This window comes from Monodon monoceros, unplaced genomic scaffold (assembly GCF_005190385.1).
Source record: "Monodon monoceros isolate NGI ecotype Baffin Bay Population unplaced genomic scaffold, NGI_Narwhal_1 Super_Scaffold_11, whole genome shotgun sequence".
Taxonomy (NCBI): Eukaryota; Metazoa; Chordata; class Mammalia; order Artiodactyla; family Monodontidae; genus Monodon; species Monodon monoceros.
In genome coordinates, this window is record NW_021703767.1 from 102737658 (window position 1) to 102761973 (window position 24316).

Consider the following 24316-nt stretch of genomic DNA (forward strand, 5'->3'; position numbering starts at 1 on the left):
GTATCCCCATTTCCAGACTACAAAAGTACTTCTTCCAGCACTAGAAAATTCACACATTTGGCCACCTCCAGTAGCAGCTTGGTCAAAGAGCTTGTCATTTTTCAGTGGCACCCACAATTATCACTGCAGAAACTTGAATCAAAAGATTTACTCAAGTATGTGACCAAAAATATTTGCCAGGAAAGTCAGGCCATGAATGAGCTGCTCCCATGCCAAAACTGAGAGTAAATTTCTTTCTTTTTCTCTCAAAAAAAAAGAAATTACCATCTGATATCCAACCACTAGTTTCAAGGTTTGATCTTGGGAAACCATAAATTGTGTAATACAGAAGAACTTTGTATCTGGCTCCCATTTCTTGACAAAACCTCTTGAAAGATGCTAGTTGTGAATTTAATGCTTCTCCTAGCAGTAAGCATGGCTTCTTTCAGGACTTTTGACAGGGTTTTGATGCCAACACATGCCTGTGTCAAAGACGGTGAATCACTGCAACATGTCCCAAGGCAGGAAGGCCTAGTGCAGTGCCAAGCATCCAGGGACCCCATCTGTACACAGGGTATCACGATTTTTCTTTCAGACAAAGTTTTGCTTGGCTAAGATACACTGTACCATTTTGAAACTGTTGACAACCCTTCCAGTTTCCAGAAGAGAAGTTGGACTTTTTCTCTGATGGCATCAGCATGCACGTAACAGGCAGAAAAGAGGAGCTGCCTGCGCTGAAAAACATCATTCATTTTGTTGAAGAAACTAGTGGTGGAAGCTCCATGATCAGCTGTGAAACATCAGGGGAAATGTCAACAGTTACATAGTGAGTCACATAATTTAGGACAGATGCTACTTCAATTACCCTCCCCTGCTCCAACCTCCTCCCAATTTAACCATTCTCAGGGCACACGGTTTCAAGTCCTCTCTGGATGTATGTAGCTTCTTTCCTTTCTGGTGAAACTAGAATTGTAGTAGGATTCAAGGTTTTTGTTTGAGGTCAAATCCAAGTGTTCATAAAATCCTAACCTTTTCAAATCAAGGATTTTTCCAGAGATGTTCCAATGAGCTTCAGAATGAACAGACACAAAGTGTCCACTGGTTTTGCTGGATTAAGAATCTCATTGGCAAGAACTCAGCCACACTGAGAAGCACACCAGCTTTTGTGTTGGAGATAAAAAAGGGAAGCAAGTGAAATAGACATCTCATCATTTTACCCATGTGAGTATCTCAGTTACAGGCCTGTCCTTCTCATTCCTGCTTGGCTGACAGAGTGAGTTGAATTTTTTGTCATGGAGCAGGTTTCCACCACAGCTGCTAGAGCAGCAGACATGTCCAGCTCCCCATGCACTTTGGGTGCTTCAGCTACTCCCCTCACTCCTTCCTCCCATAAGGAAGGGAAGAGAATTAAGGATTGGTCATTAGCCCCCATTTTATCAGCAGATGAAGCAGCTTTTTCTTTAAGCCTTGCAGCCATGTTCCAGTTGCTTCTCTTCCATTTTGTTTCTTTAATCTAATTAGTACATTTATGTGGTCCTGGTTTTTTGGAGCAAGTTCACAACATTCTTTGTGTTCTAGCAGCTCCTCCTGAGGCTGGGAAGATAAGTCTGGTCAAAATCTTCTCCACGGAGCCACTCATCTTAATTTCTAAAAAAGCTTATTGAAGTCTTCTGGCCTTGATAGGGACGCTGTCCTCCAACTAACTTTGCCAAAGAGCCTTAACTGGGCGGGGGAGGGGGGGAGATCAGACAAGGGTTCAGTCAGAAAAACAGGAAGCACTCTGTCATTTAAAACAGAAAAGAAATGAACGCTGGGGATTAGGCTACAACATCGCTGGAGAGCCTAGAGGAGACCAGAGGGGAAGGAGGTGTCCAGAGATCAGGACCTACAAGAAGCCATGCTGGTCTTCCCCACGCAGTGGGACCACATTCTCTGTGGCTGCTGCTGCCACTGACGCCCTGCAGGCACTCACAGCTGCAAGTCACCACAGCTGCTGGAGCCAGAAGTCAAAGGGCTTCTGCTTATTTCCATCTTCGTATCACATGGAAGTCCCTTCCATGGAAGAACCTAACGAAACCAGCCGTCAAGCTGGGAGATGTAGCTCCCAGGCTTTCTCCTCAATGGGACGAGACAAGTATGGGGCTGAGTACACCCAGATAATAAGATGTGATTAGTCTTGTGGATCAAAGATAAAGGACTTTATTACTCAAAGCACAGCAGGCAGCGTGAAGTTCATGTTCACATCTGTTCTCCTTACCGCCCAGCTCAAGTTCTGCAGGGCAAGGTCCAGTGGCCAACATTGGGTATCACACACACAATAGGCTCGTATCCCAGTTTAGGAGCCCCAAGCTTAGGAAATCCCTAAGGGGACTTTTAAAGGGGACTGCTAGCAAACCTGTACAACCATTGCTCCAGAGGGAGAGATTATCTTTATTATCCTGAAAAGCAAACAAATCTGCCCTCTACCCTATAAATAAACACTATTGCTATCTTCCAAGACTATTTGCCATACAAACATCCTTCCAAAGATAGTTGAGAATGAATTCTGATACAAATTGTGCAGGAGTACAAGAAACATGAAGAATTATCTCCCACAAAGGCAGCCAATAGATTTTTGAAGCAACACTAGGGAAAGTATTAGAAAACCTCTACCTGTAACCAAAGAAAGGATTCCCTTCACCTGTGAAAGTTGCTCCCTTACTAAGTGAGCATCTACCCTCCATCTAGTCAAATCAAGAGCTCAACATGAATAATCACTGGGGTGAGAGATGTTAAAACAGACTACCATCTTTTTTAAGTCATTAGCAAGTAGTCAAGGAGGAAGGACAATGAAAAAATGTCTGGACAGGGCTTCCCTGGTGGCGCAGTGGTTAAGAGTCCTCCTGCCAATGCAGGGGACAGGGGTTTGAGCCCTGGTCCAGGGGATCCCACATGCCGCGGAGCAAATAAGCCTATGCACCACAACTACTGAGCCTGCGCTCTGGAGCCCGCGAGCCACAACTACTGAAGCCCACGTGCCACAGCTACTGAAGCCCCTGCACCTAGAGCCCGTGCTCCACAATGGGAGGCGTCACCACTTTGAGAGGTCCATGCACCACAACAAAAAGTGGTCACCACTCACCGCAGCTAGAGAGAGCCCGCATGCAATGGCGAAGACCCAACACAGCCAAAAAAAAAAAAAAAATGTCTGGACATAAATGAGTTTTCTTCTGTTGATCAATTCATTTGGAAAGGAAGTACACCAGAAGAATGACTTGAGAAGCTCTCTAACAATTTTGTATTAAGAGGTGTGTTTCTTGAAACGACTGAGGCAATGATAACTTTTCAAGAATTTCTTGCCAACATTTACAACACAACTAAATGTATAAACATACCAGATTTACATTTTCTCACCAATTGACAACTTTTTCTTTTCATAAATTCCAAGTACCAAACACTGTGCTAAGTACCAAAAACAAAGTTGAACAAGACAGACAAGATCCCTGCACTCATAAGGGTTATATTCCAATGAGATAGAAAGATAGGAAGCAAGAAAAGAAATGTAAAAATACAAAAGTTACAGGTTTTGAGAGATGCTGCAAAGGAGATAAACAGGGAACTACAAGAGAGGCAAAGGTTTAATCAGATAAGGTGAAGATACACCATTTAAATTCAGGACAATGGGAAGACGGTGGAGTAGAAAGACCCTGAGCTCACCTTCTCTCACAGGCACACCAAAATCACAATTTACAGAACAACCATCAATGAAAAAGATCAGAACCTACCAGAAAAGATCTTCTTCAACTAAAAATATAAAGATGGAACCACAAAGAGATGAGTAAGAGGGGCAGAGTCATAGTATAGTCAAGCCTACACTTTTGGGTAGGCAGCCCACAAACGGGAGATAATTACAATTGCAGAAGTTCTCCCCGAGGAGCAAAGGATCTGAACCGCACGCGGGGCTCCCCAATCCAGTCTTGTGCTAGGAACGTTTGGCTTTGAAGGCCAGTGGGGCTTTCAGGAGTCCCAGAGGCCTGAAGAAAATAGAGCCTCTATTCTTAAAGGGTACACACAAAATCTCACATGCTCCAGAACCCAAGGCAGAAGCAGTAATTTGAAAGAATCCTGGGTCAGACCCACTTGCTGATCTTGGAGGGACTTCCAGAGAGACAGGAGACAACGGGAGCTTACCCTGGGGACATAGACAGTGGTGGCAAGCATTTTGGGGAGCTCATTCTACCACATGGACACTGGTGCTGGCAGTCACTATTTTGGAATTCTCCCTCTAGCTTATTAGCCTCAGGACCCAGCCCTGCCCCTACCCACCAGCCTGCAGGCACTAGTACTGGGATGCCTCTGGCCAAGCAACTAACTGGGCAGTGACACAGCCCCATCCACAAGCAGACAGGCTGTATTAAGAACCCCTGAGCCCACAGCTTCTCCCTGGACACAGCCATGCCCACCAGAAGGCCCAGCACCCAGCCCCACACACCTGTGCACAGGCACTAGACCCAGAACCCCCAGCAGAGACCTGCAGCCACAGACCCCAGGGCTGAGCTTCATCTACCAGTGAGCAAGCACCAGCCCCAGAATCCCCTGGACCCAGACCTCACCCACCAGTGAACCTGCTGTAGCCTCAGGACCAGCCTGACCCACCAGCAGGCAGACACCAAACCCAGGACAAATGTAGCCCCACAGCCTGCCATGGCTAGCAGCAGTTTTGGGACTGGCTGGGCCACAGCCCTGTCTACCAGCAGGCCAATATAAGCTTCAGGACAACCCAAACCCCACAGTCCTGTGTCAGAAACTGGCCCAACCTGCCAGCAGTCTGACACCAGCTCTGGGACCCCTGGACCATACAGCCAGATCTCAGAACACGGCTCTGCCCACCAGTAGGCCAGCACTAGCCCTAGGTCCTAGCCTCACCCATCAGGGGACAGGCACCAGCCCCAGGATCTCCTGGACCCCACTCTGTCCACAGTGAGCCAGTACTAGCCCCAGGACCCTCCGGGGTTCTGCAGCCAGCTGCCCCATGACCGAGCCCCACCAACCAGAGGCTTGCAACCTCCACACAAGGCCAGGCCTGGCAACCAACCAGACCAGAGCCAGCCATGCCTACCAGACTGCCCACAATAGTCAGCTGACCAAAACAGAAGGACCCATGCAGCCCACATACTGGACACCCCTAGAGCATATAACTCTGGTGACCAGAGGGGAGAGCATTGCTGGGATGCACAGGATGTCTTCTACAAAAGGCTACTTCTCCAAGGTCGGGAAATGTAACCAACCTACCAGATACATAAAAATAAAAACACCAAGTTAGGCAAAATGAGGTGATAGAGGAATACATTCCAAACAAAGGAGCAAGATAAAGAACTAAGTGAGGTGGAGATAGGCAATCTACCTGAGGAAGAGTTCAAGGTAATAATCATAAAGATGATCAAAGAATTTAGAAGACAGAAGAATGGATGAACAGAGTGAGGAGTTAGAAGTTTTTAACAAAGAGTTAAAAATATAAAAAAAAAAAAACAGAGATGAAGAATACAACAACTGAATGAAAAATATACTAGAAGGAATCAACAGTAGACTGAATGATACAGAGGAATGGATCAATAAGCTGGAAGACAGAGTAATGGAAATTACTGAAGATGAACAGAAAGAAGAATAAAAAGAAATGAGGAGAGTTTAAGAGACCTCTGGGACAACATCAAGCATACTAACATTCACATTATAGGGGTCCCAAAAGGAGAAGAGAGAGAAAGGAGCAGAGAAGATATTTGAAAATATGATAGCTGAAAACTTCCCTAACTCGTTCCTGGGTTTCAGCACAAAAAACAAAATCAAAAACAAAAAACAAAACAAACAAACAAACAAAAAACTTCCCTAACTTCTCTGGTAAAGAAAACAGACATCCAAGTCCAGGAAGCACAGAGAGTCCTCAACAGGTTCAACTCAAAGAGGACCACCCAAGACACACTGTAGTTTAAATGGTAAAAATTAAAAATAAAGAGAGAATACTGAAAGCAGCAAGGGAAAAACAGCAAATTACATACAGGGAACTCCCAAATGCTATCAGCTGAATTTTCAGCAGAAATGCTGCAGGCCAGAAGGGAGTGGCACAATATATTTCAAATGATGAAGGGAAAAACTTACAACAAAGCATATTCTACCTAGCAAGACTCTCATTCAGATTTGACGGAGAGATCAAAAGTTTTACAGACAAGCAAAAGCTAAGAGTTCAGCACCACCAAACCAACTTTACAAGAAATGTCAAAGGGACTTCCCTAATAGAAAAAGAAGAGGCCACAACTAAAACATGAAAATTATGAAAGGAAAAAGCTCATCGGTAAAGGCAAATATACAGTAAATGTAGTTAATCAACCAATTACTAAGCTGGTAGGAAGGTTAAAAGACAAAAGTAGCAAAATTACCTATATCCACAATAAGCAGTTAAGGGATACACAAAACAAATAGATGTAAAATATGATGTCAAAAACAGTAACTGTGAGGGGAGGACAGTAAAATTGCAGGGTTGTGAAAATGCATTTGAATTTAAGTGACCAGCCACTTAAAATAATCATGTGTAGATAGATAGACAGATTGCTATATATAAACTTCATGGTAACCACAAACCAAAAATCTATAATAGATACACACATAAAAAAAGAGAAAGGAATCCAAACATAACACTAAAGAGGGTCATCAAATCAGAAGAGAAGAGAACAAAAAAGAACTACAAAACAAGTAACAAAATGGCAATAAGTAATACCCATAAATAATTACTTTAAATGTAAATAGACTAAATGCTTCAATCAAAAGGCACAGAGGGGGCTTCCCTGGTGGCACAGTCGTTGCAAGTCCACCTGCCGATGCAGGGGACACGGGTTCATGCCCCGGTCCGGGAAGATCCCACATGCCGTGGAGTGGCTAGGCCCGTGAGCCATGGCCACTGAGCCTGCACATCCGGAGCCTGTGCTCTGCAACGGGAGAGGCCACAACAGTGAGAGGCCCACATACTGCAAAAAAAAAAAAAAAAAGACAGAGGGGCTGAATGGAAACAAATATAAGACCTGTGTATATGCTGCCTACAAGAGACTCATTTCAGATCTAAAGACATATACAAACTGAAAATGAGAAGATGGAAAAAAGTATTTAACGCAAATGGAAATCCAAAGAAAGCTGGGGTAGCGATGCTTATACCAGACAAAATATACTTTAAAACAAAGACTGTTCCAAGAGACAAAGAAGGACACTACATAATGATCAAGGGATCAATCCAAGAAGAAGATAAACAATTGTAAATATATATGTACCCAGCATAGGATCACCTAAATACATAAAGCAAATTAACAGACATAAAGGGAGAAATTGACAGTAACACAATAGTAATAGGGGACTTTAACACCCCACTGACACCAACGGACAGGTCATTCTGACAGAAAAATTAATAACAAAACACTGGCCTTCAATGGCCACATGTACTTAATAGACATATAGAGAACATTCCATCCAAAAGCAGCAGAATACACATTCTTTTCAAGTGGACATAGAACATTCTCTAGGATAGGTCACATGCTAGGCTACAAAACAAGCCTTGGTAAATTTAAGAAAATTGAAATCATATCAAGCATCTTCTGCAGACACAATGCCATGAGACTAGAAATCAACTACAAGAAAAAAAAATTGCAAAGAACTCAAACATGGGGAGGCTAAACAATATGATATTAACAAATGGATCACTAAAAAAATCAAAGAAGAAATCAATAAATACCTGGAGACAAATGAAAATGAAAACACAACAACCCAAAATCTATGAGACACAGCAAAAGGAGTTCTAAGAGGGAAGTTTATAGCAATACAAGCTTACCTAAGGAAACAAGAAAAATCTCAAATAAACAACTTAACCTTACACGTAAAGGAACTAGAGGAAGAAGAACAAACAAAACCCAAAATTGGTAGAAGGAAAGAGATCATAAAGATCAGAGAAGAAAAAAATGAAATAGAAACTAAAAAACAAAGGAAAAGATCAATGAAACTAAGAGCTGATTCTTTGAAAAGATAAAATAAAACTGATAAAACTTTAGCCAGACTTACTAAGAAAAAAAGAGAGGAGGCCCAAATCAGAAAAGAAAAAGGAGAGGTTACAAATGACAACACAGATATACAAAGGATCATAAGAGATAACTATGAACAACTATATGCCAATAAAGTAGACAACTTAGAAGAAATGGACGAATTCCTAGAAATGTACAATCTCCCAAGACTGAACCAGGAAGAAACAGAAAATATGAACAGACCAATTATAAGTACTGAAGTTGAATCAGTAATTAAAAAACAACAAACACAACAACAACAAACAAAAAGCCAGGACCAGATGGCTTCACAGATGAATTCTACCAAACATTTAGAAAAAAGTTAACACCTATCCTTTTCAAATTATTCCAAAAACTTGCTGAGGAAGGAATGTTTCTGAACTTGTTCTAAGAGGACAGCATCACCTTGATACCAAAAACAGACAAAGATATCACAGAAAAAGAAACTTACAGGCCAATATCACTGATAAACATAGATGCAAAAATCCTCAATAAAATATTAGCAAACCAAATTCAACAATATATTTAAAAGACCATACACCACAATCAAGTTGGATTTATCCCAGGGATGAAAGAATGATTCAATATCCACAAATTGATCAATGTGATACACCACATTAACACACTGAAGAGTAAAAACCATACGATCCCCTCAATATAGGCAGAGAAACATTTGACAAAATTCAACATCCATTTATGATAAAAACTCTGTAGAAAGTGCATTAGAGAGAACATACCTCAATGTAATAAAAGCCATATATGACAGTCCCACAGCTAACATCATACTCAAAGGTGAAAAACTGAAAGAATTTCCTCTAAGATCAGGAACAAGACAAGGCTTGCCACTTCTATTCAACACAGTTTTGAAACCCCTAGCCACAGCAATCAGACAAGAAATAAAAAGAATCCAAATTGAAAAGGAAGAAGTAAAACTGTCACTGTTGGCAGATTGCATGACACTATACACAGAAAATCCTAAAGATGCCACCAAAAGCTACTAGAGCTCATCAATGAATTCAGTAAAGATTCAGGATATAAAATTAATATGAGAAATCTGTTGCATTTCTATACACTAACAATGAACCATCAGAAAGAGAAATTAAGGAAATAGTCCCATTCACCATTGCATCAAAAAAAATAAAATACCTAGGAGGTAAAAGACCTGTACTCAGAAAACTGTAAGACACTGATGAAAGAAATGGAAGGTGACACAAACAGATGGAATCCAGTCCATGTTCATTGATTGGAAAAATTAATAATGTTAAAATGACCAAACTACCCAAGGCAATCTACAGATTTGATGCAATTCCTATCAAAATATCAATGGCATTTTTCACAGAACTATTTAGAACAAATAATTTTTAAAAGTGTATAGAAGCACAAAAGGCCCCTAATAGCCAAAACAACCTTGAGAAAGAAGAACAGAGTTGGAGGTATCACACTCCCTGACTTCAGACTATACTGCAAAGCTACAGTAAACAAAACCGCATTGTACTGGTATAAAAACTTACACATAGACCAATGGAACAGAACAGACAGCCCAGAAATAAACCCATGTGCTTATTGTCAATTAGTCTACAACAAAAGAGGCAAAAGTATACAGTGGAGAAAAGATGGTCTCTTAAAAAAATGGTGCTGGGAAAACTGGACAACTACACGTAAAAAATGAAATTAGAATATTTTCTCACATCACATACAAAAATAAACTCAAAATGGATTAAAAACCTAAATTTAAGACTGGAAACCATAAAACTCCTAGAAGAAAACATAGGCAATAAACTGTAGCAATATTTTTTGGATCTGTCTCCTAAGGCAAAGGAAACAAAAGCAAAAATAAACAAATGGGACCCAATGAAACTGAAAAACTTTTGCACAGCAAAGGAAACCATTGACAAAACAAAAAGACAACCTACTGAATGGGAGAAAATATTTGCAAATTATAGACCGACGAGGAGTTAATATCCAAATATATAAACAGTTCATACAATTTAATATGAAAAAATTAAAAAATGGGCAGGAGACCTGAATAGAAATTTTTCCAAAGGAGATATATAGATGGCCAACAGGCACATGAAAAGATTTTCAGCATCACTAATCATCAGAGAAATACAAATCAAAACAACAAGATATCACCTCACACTTATCAGAATGGCTATTATCAAAAAGACCAATGTTGACAAGGATGTGGAAAAGAGGAAAACCTTGTATACTGTTGGTAAGAAAAATGGGTGCATTCACTGTGGAAAATAGTATAGAGGTGCCTCAAAAAACTAAAAATAGAAGTACCATATGACCCAGCAATTCCACTCCTTGGTGTATATTCAAAGAAAACAAAAACACTAATTCAAAAAGATACATGCACCCCAATGTTCATAGCAACATTATTTACAACTGCCAAGATATGGAAGAAACCTAAGTATCCATCAGTAGATGAATGGATAAAGAAGATGTGGTGTGTATACACACACACACACACACACACAATGGAATACTACTCAGCCATAAAAAAATATGAGATTATGCAACAACATGAATGGACATGGAGGGCATTATGCTTAGTGAAGTAAGACAGAGAAAGACAAATACTGTGTGTTATCACTTACATGTGGAATCTAAAAAATAAAACAAACCAGTTAATTTAACAAAAATGAAACAGACTCACAGTTATGGAGAACAAACTAGTAATTACCAGTGGGGAGAAGGAAGGAGAGAGGGGCAAGATAAAGGTAGGTAATTAAGAGGTAAAAACTACTATGTATAAAATAAATAAACTACAAGGATATATCGTACAGCACAGGGAATATAACAAATACTTTATAATAACTATAAAGGGAGTATAATTATATAAAAATTTTGAATCACTACGTTATATACCTGAAACTAATATAATTTTGTAAATCAACTATACCTCAATTTTTTAAAATGATCATAATGTGTGAAAAAGAGCCAGTTCCACAAAAAGCCAGAGGAAGAGTGTTCCTAGCAGAGCATACAGCCTAAGCAAAGATCTTCAGTCAGGAAAGTTGTAGGAACTGACAAAAGGCCTATGGGACTGCAGCCTATGAAAAGAAGACTGTAAAATCTAAATTGAAAAACACATCACCATTTCCTTTAAGAATCCTTTGTTTCCACTTATAAAATACTAACAGACCTTGATCATTAGTAGCAGACGAAATTCTGAACTTTCTAAAGATTTTGGGAAGACTATGGTTGTACATACTCCTAGTCTCTTTTGTATTGCCTCCCCCTCTTCTTCCCTTACTAAAGCCATACAGCAGTTTGCACTGCCCCTTTGCCCCTCTAGATGTCACCAGGGTTACCAAAAATTTCCTTGTTAATGACATCTCTCGTCATCCTCTCCAGACTGCTCCTCCAGCATCATGGGAGGGTCTGCCACTGCCTGCTGTGGCTTTGGGGTGGGCTCTCCCTGGCTCTTGTAATTCCCACCACCACCACCACCACCACCCCAACAAAACTCTGACACAATCCCCTTGAAAGGTTGCAGCCCTCTCTCCCCTGGAGACTGGGAGGAGTTGGAAGAACAGGCTTCCCTTCTCCTTTACCACTATTAAGTGACCCAGGACTAGCTCACCAGGCAGTGCAGGCATGTTCAGACACTTTTCAGACAGGGATCACTTCTTGGGAGGAGAGACATTACCATCCAGCTGGTGTCGATGTTTCCTCAAGCCTCTTCATTCCAAAATTCTTCCTTCCCACTGGAAGAATTCTCATCTCCTAGTTCTTCTTCTGTAGCCCCTTACAATGTCCCAAGTCAGGGCTTCATAGTCTTGAGTATCTTCTACCTAGGAGATGGTTATGCATCTCACCTCCCAAGATTATGCATCTCACCTCCCAAGATCTTAGAAGAGGAGAGTTTCAGTCTTGTAGATAAATGAGCATCCATCTTCTAGTTCAAAGTCTCTTTTTAAGTCTCACCAGTGAGAGCTGTGGTCCTGCTGGTTCCTTTCTCAGTTGACCTATAAAATAGCCTACCCACTGACTTCTGGCAAGACTGTCGTAAGGTGCCCTGAGACGTTGCTTAGTTCAAACCTAAATAACCCCTTAGGGCAGCCTCACTTTCAGCATCCCAGGATACTCATGAGCCCCTCAGTGAAGTGGACTTTAGACTCCCTGGGACAAGTTGGAACTGTGGTAAAATACCCTAGTTACGGTGCTCTAAGAAGCTACAAGTGGAAAAAAGAAAAGGTATGTGTAATAAAACCCTACTCAAACTCCTCTTGATAGGTCCATAATTCATTTGTATTCAAAAGAATAGACAGCGTGCCTAGGAGGGGGAAATTCCCATGGCTTAGTTATCTGTCTTCTTGGAAAAATCACTAAAGATTCTGCAAAAGTTAATTCCTAAACATACTCCACTCAATAGTTTTATGGAATAAACTTGGGGAAAATTATGTGATAAACCCCTGGCAATAGAAAACAAAAATGAGATGATGGATTTTTTTTAGCAATCCCATGGTGCCTTTTCCACTGTAGAGACTGAAGCCACTCGTTGAAAAGATACTGGACATATGTACCCACTTTGGCCCAGAAGGATTCTTTTAGTTAATTTACCAAAAACTTGCATTCAGGTTTAAGTCTGCTGGGCACAGCTTTTATCATTTGCTGTAGGAAATTTAGAAATTGTTCATAGAGTCAGTTCAATAATTTTCTCCCAGTTTTTACTTTTATTGAAGTATATAATTCAGTAATAGTAACCTGCTTTAGTAAAGAAAGCTGAGATTTAAGCAATGAATGACAACCATCTAAAGGGAAAAGGATCTTGATGCTGGTTTCCTCCTGGCTTCTCTGTGTGTGCAGGCACAGTACAGCTTGGCGATGTTTGTAAAACACAAGCCACTTAATAACCCAACACAGTGCCTTTGTTGGAATCAGCCAGTTCAATCATTAGAAAACAGAATTCTTCTGTTCTACTTCATGTTTCTCTAAAACGGCATCCAGTTTGCAGTGGTAAATTGTTTGTAAATTGTTCTCTGAAACCAAGAATGCATGAAAGAACCATCCTCTTGAAGATGAGTATTATTTTCCACTCCACCTATCTCACTGTGGAAAATGGTGGCAGTGGTGGAAGTTACAGCCGGCTGGGAACACCGGTGACACCCGGCCATCTGCACCTGGATTGGTTTCAGAGCTCTTTTAAAGTGAGTCTGGATGAACAGAGGAGGTTTGTTTAAAACGCTTTGTTGCACTGCAAGGCAAATAACTCGTTGGGCAATGCCAAAGACAGAACAGGGTTATAGGCCCCTAGACAGCTCATCAGAGAACTTGTATGAGTGAACTGGAAACTCTACACCTAAAAAAAACAGGGCAGTAAATACTATTGTAAAAGTGATTTAAAGACACTCTCTAGTCCTCAAAGAGAAGGCGTTTAATGGTTTTTGATACTTATTCACATATGCCTTTAACAGAAATAAAGAAAAAAAAATAATGCTCCGAAGTGATGTCTTTGGGACCAACATACTTTAAAAATCTCTCAAAATATGTGAGAGAACATTGTGAGTAAATATACCACTGCTAAAGGGTGTTAACATACAACAAATTTGCTAGGTCTTAATTTATGTAGAAATGACACAATTTTTAATGAAGTTAACTACCCACAAATAAGGGAAAGGGGCCAATAGATGGCAAAATTAAATTAGAAAGTATAACAGAAGATAAAAGCAAATGAGATTTCATGTCATATTTTAAATAACAATGTTTTGCATTTAAATGAAACTCTACCTTAAAATAACAGCATATGTTAAAAGAAGAAAAACAAGTTTTCTCTCATTTTGTGGAGGGGAGCAGATGTACTCAGATGGAGAACTATTTTTTCTACTCCACAAAACATTCACTAAGTATTATAATGTATATATCATTTTCCCATGGTCAAATGTCATATATGGATTCAATTAAATTATAAATTTTAACATTACGTAAGAATTTTGTGAAAAACTGTAGGGTTTTTAATTTAACTGCTATCATAAAAAACTGTAGAAATTTCAAGTAAACCAGCGATTCTGTACAACAAGTGAACAAAAAGAAAATAATTTTACCCAGGAAAGTTCACTTGAGCTGATAAATTGACTTCAGGTTACAAAATCACCAGATGTCACTGAGGCTGTCCTAGAGCAGAACCTTCCCTCCATCCTTAAAATGATGAAAAAATAGATTAAATAATTTGGCCATATTCTTTAGTCTCATAGAAAATGCCAGTTTTATTAGGGGCACTTCTCCCTGTTACCATAAGCTCAGACTACCACAATCTACTACACACACACACACACACACACACACACACACACTCACATGCACTCACACACAATCAATAGCCCTTTTCAATCAATAGCTCCTTTGCTGAGGTTCTAGAGACTGGACCACCATTCAGCCTGTCCCCAGTGCCATCTTTGCCTCTCCACATTTTACCTAAAACAATGGATAAATCCTGCATACTTTAAAAAGGTTGGAATAAGCATCTCAAAATTACAGTTGATGAAGTGACAGTCTAGCAATTCTGAAACTAGCAACATCTGTCAAACCTGGGTTCAAATCTTGAACTCAGGACTTACTGCCTATGCTGCCTTGCAATCATCACTTATTCCTCTAAGGCTTAGTTTCCTTCTCCGTAAATGGAATTATATAACTTTGTGCATTGTTGAGAGAACTAAAGATAATTTAAGTAAAGCATCCAGCACCAGGGCAGGAATGTGTAGTTGCTGCTCAATTGGTTACACCTGTTAAGCTATTGCCGCTTTAAGAATGGGATTCTCTCATTTTTGCTGTTTGCACGTAGAGTCTTCTTTTATCATTTAAAAAGTTATAAATTTTAAAAACGGGGGAGGGGGATGCTCTGGCCACTCTAGAGTGGGCTGCCTTCTCTTTTGCAGGTTTATTTTCCTGCTCCATTTCATTTGGATTGGGAGGTATACTCGCTTGCTAGAATGGCTGAAATAGAACTTATTGTTTTTCCAGAACTCACAATTCTGGAGGCTAGAAGTTCAAGATCAAGGTGTTGGCAGGGTTTGTTCCTTCTAAGGGCTGTGAGGAAGAATCTGTTTCATGCCTCTCCCCCAGCTTCTGGTGTTTGGTTGGCAATCTTTGTCCTTGGCTTGCAGAACCATTACCCCAATCTCTGCGTTTATATTTACATGGTGTTCTTCCTGTGTGCATGTCTGTGTCCAAATTTCCCCTTTTCATAAGGACACTAGTAATATTGGATTAAAGCCTATCCTACTGCAGTATGACCTCATCTTAACTAATTACATCTGCAAGAACACTTTTTCCAAATAAGATCACATTCTGAGATGGGGGGGGTGGTGGTTAGGACTTCAACATATGAATGGCGGATGAAGGGGGGGGCACAATTCAACCCATAAGAGGTTATAAGACTCTCATTTCCATCTCCAAAGGAAATAAACAGAACCTAATTATAACTCTTGTTGCCAACCTTTTTATATTGCAAGCCACCTGCCCTGGAGCATGAATGTGTAACTTTATGTATATAAGAGAAAGGATCTTACCTTCCTATAAAACAGTAGATCTTTCTAGGATTTTTATCTGATTTTTTAAAAAGTAGGAACACCGCAATTAATGTCTTAAATTTATTACTTACTTTCATCTATTGCGGTTATTAGTTCAGCCAAAAATCACTTCATTGACCAGATGGGATTTCAGAAATCCTGCAATAGGAAATTAAAAAAACATGACAGCACTTGACCAAAATCCTGAGGATGGGTTTCAACTAAATCCATAAACATTTGGATGTTGCTCAAAACAAGGGAGCCAAACTTTGAGGCCTGGAAGCGTTTTTGCCATGACAAGATTTCCTTTGGGTAGATTTTTTTTGTATTGTGGTTTTCTGTTTCTGTAATTTGATGAAGTGATCCTCAGATGGAGTTTTTTTAATGGGGGAGGTCAGAATGCACAAAAGCTTTGCACTAAAAATAAAGGAAGTCTCCCTCTGTGCCTCCCAGCCCCCCAGCTCCCCTCCCCGGAGACAACCACTGCTACCAGGGTCTTTGGTCTCCACAATTAAAAACAAAGATGCATGTAGGGGCTTCCCGGGTGGCGCAGTGGTTGAGAAAATCCACCTGCCAATGCAGGGAATGCGGGTTCAATCCCTGGTCCGGGAAGATCCCACATGCTGTGGAGCAACTAAGCCCGTGCACCACAACTACTGAGCCTGCACTCTACAGCCCGCGAGCCACAACTACTGAGCCTGTGCGCCTAGAGCCTGTGCTCCACAGCAAGAGAAGCCACCGCAGTGAGAGACCCGTGCACCACAACGAAGAGTAGCCCCCACTCACTGCAACTAGAGAAAACCTGCACACAGCAACAAAGACCCAATGCAGCCAAAAACAAATAAAATTTTTTAAAATAAATTTTTAAAAATAGGGCTTCCCTGGTGGCGCAGTGGTTGAGGGTCCGCCTGCCGATGCAGGGGACACGAGTTCGTGCCCCGGTCCAGGAGGATCCCACATGCCGCGGAGCAGCTGGGCCCGTGAGCCATGGCCGCTGGGCCTGCGCATCCGGAGTCTGTGCTCTGCAACGGGAGAGGCCACAGCGGTGAGAGGCCTGTGTACCGCAAAAAAAAAAAAAAAAAAAAGAATAAATTTAAAAAACAAAAGCAAAATATCTTGTTTATAAAAAAAAGATTCATGTAAACTCACAGCAAAGATAGCAGGACTGTCCAGCTCCTGGCTTATTTTCTCTTTACCTTGTATCTTGAAGATCCTGCCCTGTTAGTAGCTGTTTCATTTGTTGTAACTGCTGCGCTCACTGTGTTCCAGAGTCACAATTCCTCTTTGGTAGGAATATTATCTATATAAGCAATGCCGTGTTCTCACAGTACTATAATGTGCCCCTCCCCACCCACACCTCTGCTGAGGACCTAGAAGGAAGGTTCATGCCTAGCACACAATATCAAATGAAAGACAGATTTAATCAAGACTTTCAATGGCGCCATTGTACTGGAGAAGTTCTGTTTGGTGACTTGCAGTTTAAAAAAAAAAAAATCATGTTCAGGAATTGTTGCTTCCCTACCCAGCCTCCTTCACTCGTTCCTTTGCTAATAAAATTTACAAGTGAAAGAATCATTCATTCTATAGCACTATTGGTAATAGCCATAGTGACTCCCTCCTAGGGCTTGAACGTGATTTATTTGAAACTTCCCTATTGTTGAACATTTAGGTGGTTTGTAGTTGTTAAACATCAAAACAATGCCGTAATGCACATACTATACCGGTGAACATTTTTTGGTAAAAATTGCCAACTTCCCCCATCCCCTCCAGAAATAATTTAAACATTTATTTTTAACATTTGGGAGCATGGGCTTTGAGAATCTGATGGAACTTTCATCTCTCCTCAGAAAAAAAAGACAAAAACACACAAAAATCTTTATACAATTTTAGGGAACTTCCCCCTCAAAAAAGGACTCCAGGTTAAGAACTCAATACCAACTATGCTCCTACCAACAATGTAAATACCTCTTTGCTCACACCTTCACTTTCTTTTCAAACCTCTTACTGATTTGATAGATGAAAAGGTATACCTCTCTTTTCTTAATTTGTATTTTTTGATTGCTTATGAAATGTGATTACTCTTTAAAAAGTTGATTGGTTATATATGTTTTTTGGGGTTTTTTTGCGGTTACGCGGGCCTCTCACTGTTGTGGCCTCTCCCGTTGCGGAGCACAGGCTCCGGACGGGCAGGCTCAGCGGCCATGGCTCACGGGCCCAGCCGTTCCGTGGCATGTGGGATCCCCCCAGACCGGGGCACGAACTTGTGTCCCCTGCATCGGCAGGCGGACTCTCAACCACTGTGCCACCAGGGAAGCCCTATATATGTTTTTTGTACCTTGATTATTCAAGTCTTTTATATAATTGAGATTTTAAATATCAAATTAAAATTTTTATTTCAACACTATAAAAACAGATGATAAATTGGAAACATCCAATCCCTAGGCATTCCCTGGACTGGAATGGAGTCTTTTATGATTATCAGATGCCAATGTTGCAAGTCTCACGTTTTCCACTAGAGGGCAATATTAACTCATCTATTATTCTCTGGTTTCTGCAGCATGCAGACGGCTCAATTTATGGTCCCTAGAAAGTATTCTACTGAAAAACACTTGCAAAGAGTAAAGAGTTATAAATACTTCATTATGCATATAACACATTATTATGTTAAAATGATTATTTAAAATTTTTCTATTTAATTTATTTCAACACAAAAATAGTACAAATGGAATTTCAATCATTCTCTTAATCAGATGAAAACTATGCCTTTATTAGCATTCACTATTACATAGATTTACTAAAACTATCATTACTTATAGCATTGTGTTTACAGTATGATTTATAATTGAAACTTCATAAACCATTAGAGTAAACTTAGGAAAAGCAATTGACTCCTGAAAAGCTTCTTGAAAGGCAAACAGATTAATTCTTGATTCCAAATATTTGATCCCATTGGCTGATCATGTACTAAATGATAAAGCATGATTTTTTTCATTTTATAAATATTTGCTGATCACCTGAATTTGCAGGGCATTCCTCTGGTGCCTGCAAATACAGTGATGAAGAAAACATAAATCCCTGACCTCGAAGAGCTTACATGCTAGAGAGGTAGGGCAAGGAGCATATACAGACATTTGTGTCTTATATACACATTAGAAGGTTACAGGTGACGAAAAGAAGGTAAAGCTGGGAAGGGAGATAGCACGCTGGGGACATGAGGATACTATTTTAAGTAGAGTGGCCAGTGGAGACTTCACACATGATTTGATATCTGAGCAGAGAGCTTAAAGAGCTCAGAGTCACAAAGATCTGAAGAAAGATCACTCTGTGAAGAAAGGGAACACAGGCACAAGGGTCTTGAGGTGGGAGTGGATCTGACTGGTGAGAAACAGCAAGGAAGCAAGGTAGGTGGAGAGAAAGTGAGCCAGGGGAGAGAGAAGGGGCCAGAGAGCGGGAAACCTTGGCAGCCAGCATCAGCACTTGGGCTTTTCCTCTGAAGTAAAGAAAAGTTGGGGCTTTAAGCATAGGGAGGATATGATCTATATGCATAAAAAGGGTCATTCCGACTACCATTTCAAGAATAGACCATAGAAGAACAAGGGTAGAAACAGGAAGACTAGTTAGGAAGCTGCTGCAGTTAATCAGGTAAGAGACAGTGGTGATGAGGACCATGGCGATAGCAGCCCAGGAAAGATTCGGAGGCAGACGACGTTTGAGGTGCCTGTGAGCAGTTGAAAAAGTAGTTGCATACGGCAGACTGGCATTCAAGGAAGAGGTCCGGGTTGGAAATACAAATCTGAGACACATAAGTGTAGAGATGGAATAAAATCACAGAGAGGACACGTGTAGAAAGAAAAGTCTGAAAACCAAACCCTGGAACATCCAACATTTAGAAGTTGGGGCAATGAGGACACACCAGCAAAGGACGCTGAGAAAGTTTCAAATGAGACAGGAGAAGAACCAGGGATGAGGGGCCTGGGCTCCAACTGCTTCCAGGAGCAGAAAGTGATCCATCCTCAAAAACCGAGGGCAAAGCCTGGCCCTTGATGTCAGCAGAGTGGATCACGGGGCCTTGACAAGAGCAGTGTTCCTGGAGTGGTGGGACCCGAAGCCTGATCAGAGAGGGTTACAGAGAGGAAGCATGATAGAGGAGCCAGCAAGCATAACACTTATTTCAAGGACTCTTGATAGAAAGGGGACTCAGAAATGAAGCAATAGCTGGAGAAAGATACAAGGTCAAGAGAGGGTTTTCAAAAGATGGGAGAAATGAGAGCATGACTTTATGCTATTAGCAGCAGAGAGGGAAACTGAAGGTTGCAAGAAAGAGAGACTTTCCAAAGCAATGCCACTGAGTAGATAAGGGGACGGGATCTAATGCAAAAGCTAGGGCTTTAGCTCCCTTTAGCATGTGGCCAACCATATGGGCCCACACGCCAGGATGTGGGAGCATTTTTCATTAAGAAACTAAGGTCAGTATTCTCCATGGCCCTTTATTCTGCATTTTATTGGGGAAATGTGCCTTATAGGAGCTGTTTATATGATAAAGCTAGTACCTTGTCTAACGGATTAAGTTAAACCGTAAAGCAGCCTGATTACTCTGCTCTCTGCTGTTCAAAGGCCTATTGGGTGGATGACACCTGCTGTACAAGATGCTGCCTCTCATTACCCAGGGGGGGCTTTTCTCAGAAAAAAATTCCCCACGAGAACAAACAGCACTTTGCCCATAATATCTCCTGCTGCAGCAGAGAAGCCCTGTCAGCCAGTTCCTTTGTGCCCTCTGCTGATTTGATACAGAAAATGGACAATTAAAACTAATTGCTATTTTATAGCAGGGAGATCAGCTCGGTGCTTTGTGACCACCTAGAGGGGTGGGATAGGGAGGGTGGGAGGGAGGGAGACGCAAGAGGGAGGAGATATGGGCATATATGTATAGGTATAGCTGATGCACTTTGTTATAAAGCAGAAACTAACACACCATTGTAAAGCAATTATACTCCAATAAAGACGTTAAAAAATATAATAATAATAATAGTTGCTGGGGGTGGGAGTGGGGAATAGAGTATTGCTAAAAATGAACAATTTTTAAATCGTTTTAAATTGTATTAGATTTCTGGCATATCTGCTGTCCTCTCTGGCTGGACAGTTTGGTCCCAGATCTCCATGTGACTCACATTTTCATTCCCTCCTCAAATCAGATGTCACCATCTCAGAGATGTCTTTCCTGGATGGGGACTTAACCACAGTCTCCACTCTTCATGTGCACCATCCATCATTCCCTTTCCTTGGCTTTGATGCCCTTGCCATTTCTGAAAGTCCGTGAGGTATTTCTTTACCTGGTTTACTTCCCCGCTCCATGAGGGCAGCAAACTTGTCAGTTTTGTTGCCTCTTCTCCCCACATCCAGAACACGGCCCAGAGAAGCTGCCCATTAAAGTATGCGTTGAGTGAATGAATTGATGAGAATCAAGACAGAAGAGAAAGAATGGAGTGCTGGATCCAGCAGGAACCACATAATAATATTTGGGACATCTTTACACTAAAAAAATTGATGTTTATCTGAAATTCAAATTTAACTGGGAAGCCTGTATTTATTTCATTTGGCAACTCTTCCCCCAGATATTTTCATTGTTGGCAACTCACACCAAACCATGATACAGTTGTCCCTTGATATCTACTGGGGATTGGTTCCAGGACCCCCACTGACACCAAAATCCGCGGATGCTCAAGTCCCTTATACAAAATAGTGTAGTATTGATATTTGCATATAACCTCCCATACACTTTACATGTCCTCCTGTATACTTTAAATCATCACTAGATCACTTAAAATACCTAATACAATGTAATATTATAGATATATACAAATTTATATACAAATAGATATAAATTCAATGTCAATGCTGTGTAAATATAGTTGTCGGCTCACAGCAAATTCAAGTTTTGCTTTTTAGAACTTTCTGAAATTTCTTCTGAATATGTTCAATCTGCAGTTGGTTGAATCCATGGATGCAGAACCCAAGGAGGCAGAATCAACAGATACAGAGAGCTGACCGTACATCCAATGTAGGTGCTAAAGGTAATCAGAAGGTGGCATGACATAGTCGATACCATGGAATTAGAGTCAGTTAGATAGCCCTGGGATCATGTGGCTGTCGAATGTTGGTTTTAGGAAACTTACTTTCTTGTATGCTATAAATATGACTCAATTATTTGTTCAATAAATACTATGTGCTAAGCACTTGGCTAGCACATAAAAATTATTCCACAATGGGAGAAAAGGGAACCCTCTTACACTGTTGGTGGGAATGTAAATTGATGCAGCCACTGTGGAAAACAGTATGGAGGTTTCTCCAAAGACTACAAATAGAAGAACTACCATACGACCCAGCAATTCCATTCCTGGGTATATATGTGAAAGAAACAAAAACACTAATTTGAAAAGATACATGCCCCCCATTGTTCATAGCAGCATTATTTACAATTGCCAAGATATGGAAGCAAACCTAAGTGTCCATCAACAGATGAATGGGTAAAGACGTGATATATATACACAATGGATTACTACTCGGCCACAAAGAAGAGTGAAATTTTCCCATTTGTAGCAACATGGATGGACTTGGAGGGCACTTGGCTAAGTGAAGTAAGTCAGACAAAGACAAATACTGTATGATATCATTTATATGTGGAATCTAAAAAATACAGCAAACTAGTGAATATAACAAAAAAAAGCAGCAGACTCGCAGATATAGAGAACAAACTAGCAGTTACCAGTGGGGAGAGGGAAGGGGGAGGGACAAGATGGGATGGGGCAAGATAACAGTAGGGGATTAGCAGGTACAAATTATTAGGTATAAAATAAACTACAAGGATATATTGTACAACATGGGGAATATGGCCAATATTTTATAGTAACTATAAATGGAGTATAAACTTTAAAAATTGTGAATCACTATATTGTACACCTGTAACTTATATAATATTGCACAGCAACTATACTTCAATTTTTAAAAATGCCCACATCAACTACAAGAAAAATAAATTATTCCACAATGGAGGAAACTTTCCTACATCTTACTTTTTCCTCTTACTTTATTGACAACATCTTGCAAATTAATTACCTTCCTCAAAATTTTATCCACTCTGGGGCTTCCCTGGTGGCGCAGTGGTTGAGAATCTGCCTGCTAATGCAGGGAACACGGGTTCGAGCCCTGGTCTGGGAGGATCCCACATGCCACAGAGTAACTAGGCCCGTGAGCCACAACTACTGAGCCTGCGCGTCTGGAGCCTGTGCTCCGCAACAAGAGAGGCCGCGATAGTGAGAGGCCCGCGAACTGCGATGAAGAGCGGCCCCTGCTTGCCGCAACTAGGGAAAGCCCTCGCACAGAAACGAAGACCCAACACAGCAAAAATAAATTAATTAATAAACTCCTACCCCCAATATCTTAAAAAAAAAAAAAATTATCCACTCCTTCTTGCCCGGAATCATGAAAGAAGACAGTTCTTGCATTTTTGCTGAAGGACAGATGATTCTATGGGCAGGAATTACTTACGCAAAATGAGTCTCCCAGTCTAACAGTGCCTGAAGGATTTTTCTCCACCATCTTTATAGCCCCCTCACACTAATGTAAGATCACGGTCTCAAGAACTTGTATTGTTTCTATGTATTCTATTATCTTCATCAATAACATGTTATTTTAAATGCATATTAAAAATACATTTATTTCTACTGCCATCAGTTCCCCTGGCAAACATTAGTGATTGCTTTTCTCTTGAGTTCTCAAAGGAGCATTTTTTAACATGGCTGCCTTTTCTTTCTTGTCAGATCTTTTTTTTCGGTCTGTTCAATCAGCAGCATTTAATTAACAAAGTGGGTTACTTCGGGCTCTGCAAACCACCCACTGCACATCACGTGTCTTTTATGGGGAAAAAGGAAGGGTATGACATTTGAATAGCAAAAATTCATGAATAATCTGCCACAAGATTAATACAATTTGAAATCTCTCAATGGAGGTCTGTACATTTGTTCTCATACTTGACAGTGAAGTTAAGATTAGTAAAAATCACTTACAAGGAGGGAGAAGTGACAGTTCCCTCAAAAACTAGGAATGTTGCCCTCCAGTGCAGCGTCAAAGAACAAACTGAAATGGAACAAACCAGAACTGCTTGGCCAGACTTTGATTACCCTATGGTTCTGATTCTTGGGGCAGGCGTTACGGAAGATATGTACTCTCCTCACAGGAAATGGCTTTGTGCTCTCTTCAGTGGTGGCTGCAGTTACTTGAGTGTTAGAAAGCTTATCTGAGAGGCCCTTGCTCTGGGTCCCTGGGCCCACCCTGCCCATCAGGCTGTTCCAACAAGGACAAAGGACCCACTGAAAATGAAAGAAGAGGAAGAGTCATCCCGGAGGTGGGGAGAGGAAGATGGACAGCTAGAGCACTGCAGAAGAACGGGAAGCCAGTGCAGGCTTCTCCAGCACTTCTTCTTAAGACTCTGTGCATTAAACACTGAATCCCACCCCCCAGCATCCCCTCTCCTCACAGGGGGTTGCACTCCCCAAGGTCACAGAGCAGACCTTCTCACTGCCAAAAGCTCAAACACTGCACTAATACCAACATCATGGTCTTGCCTACCACCCAAAGTTTACTGCATAGTTTTACAACTTAGAAATTCTTGAAGCTCTGAGAAAAACTCAAGTAACATAAATTACATTAATAGGCCCCAGGATTCGGGGGCCAGACCTGTCTGGCAGCCTT

At 40.9% G+C, this 24316-nt stretch overlaps 1 pseudogene; it reads left to right on the plus strand.

Annotated features, from left to right (window-relative positions):
- Positions 1-13054: 13054 nt before the first annotated feature.
- LOC114890333 overlaps positions 13055-24316 on the plus strand; it is a 54434-nt pseudogene continuing 43172 nt past the window's right edge.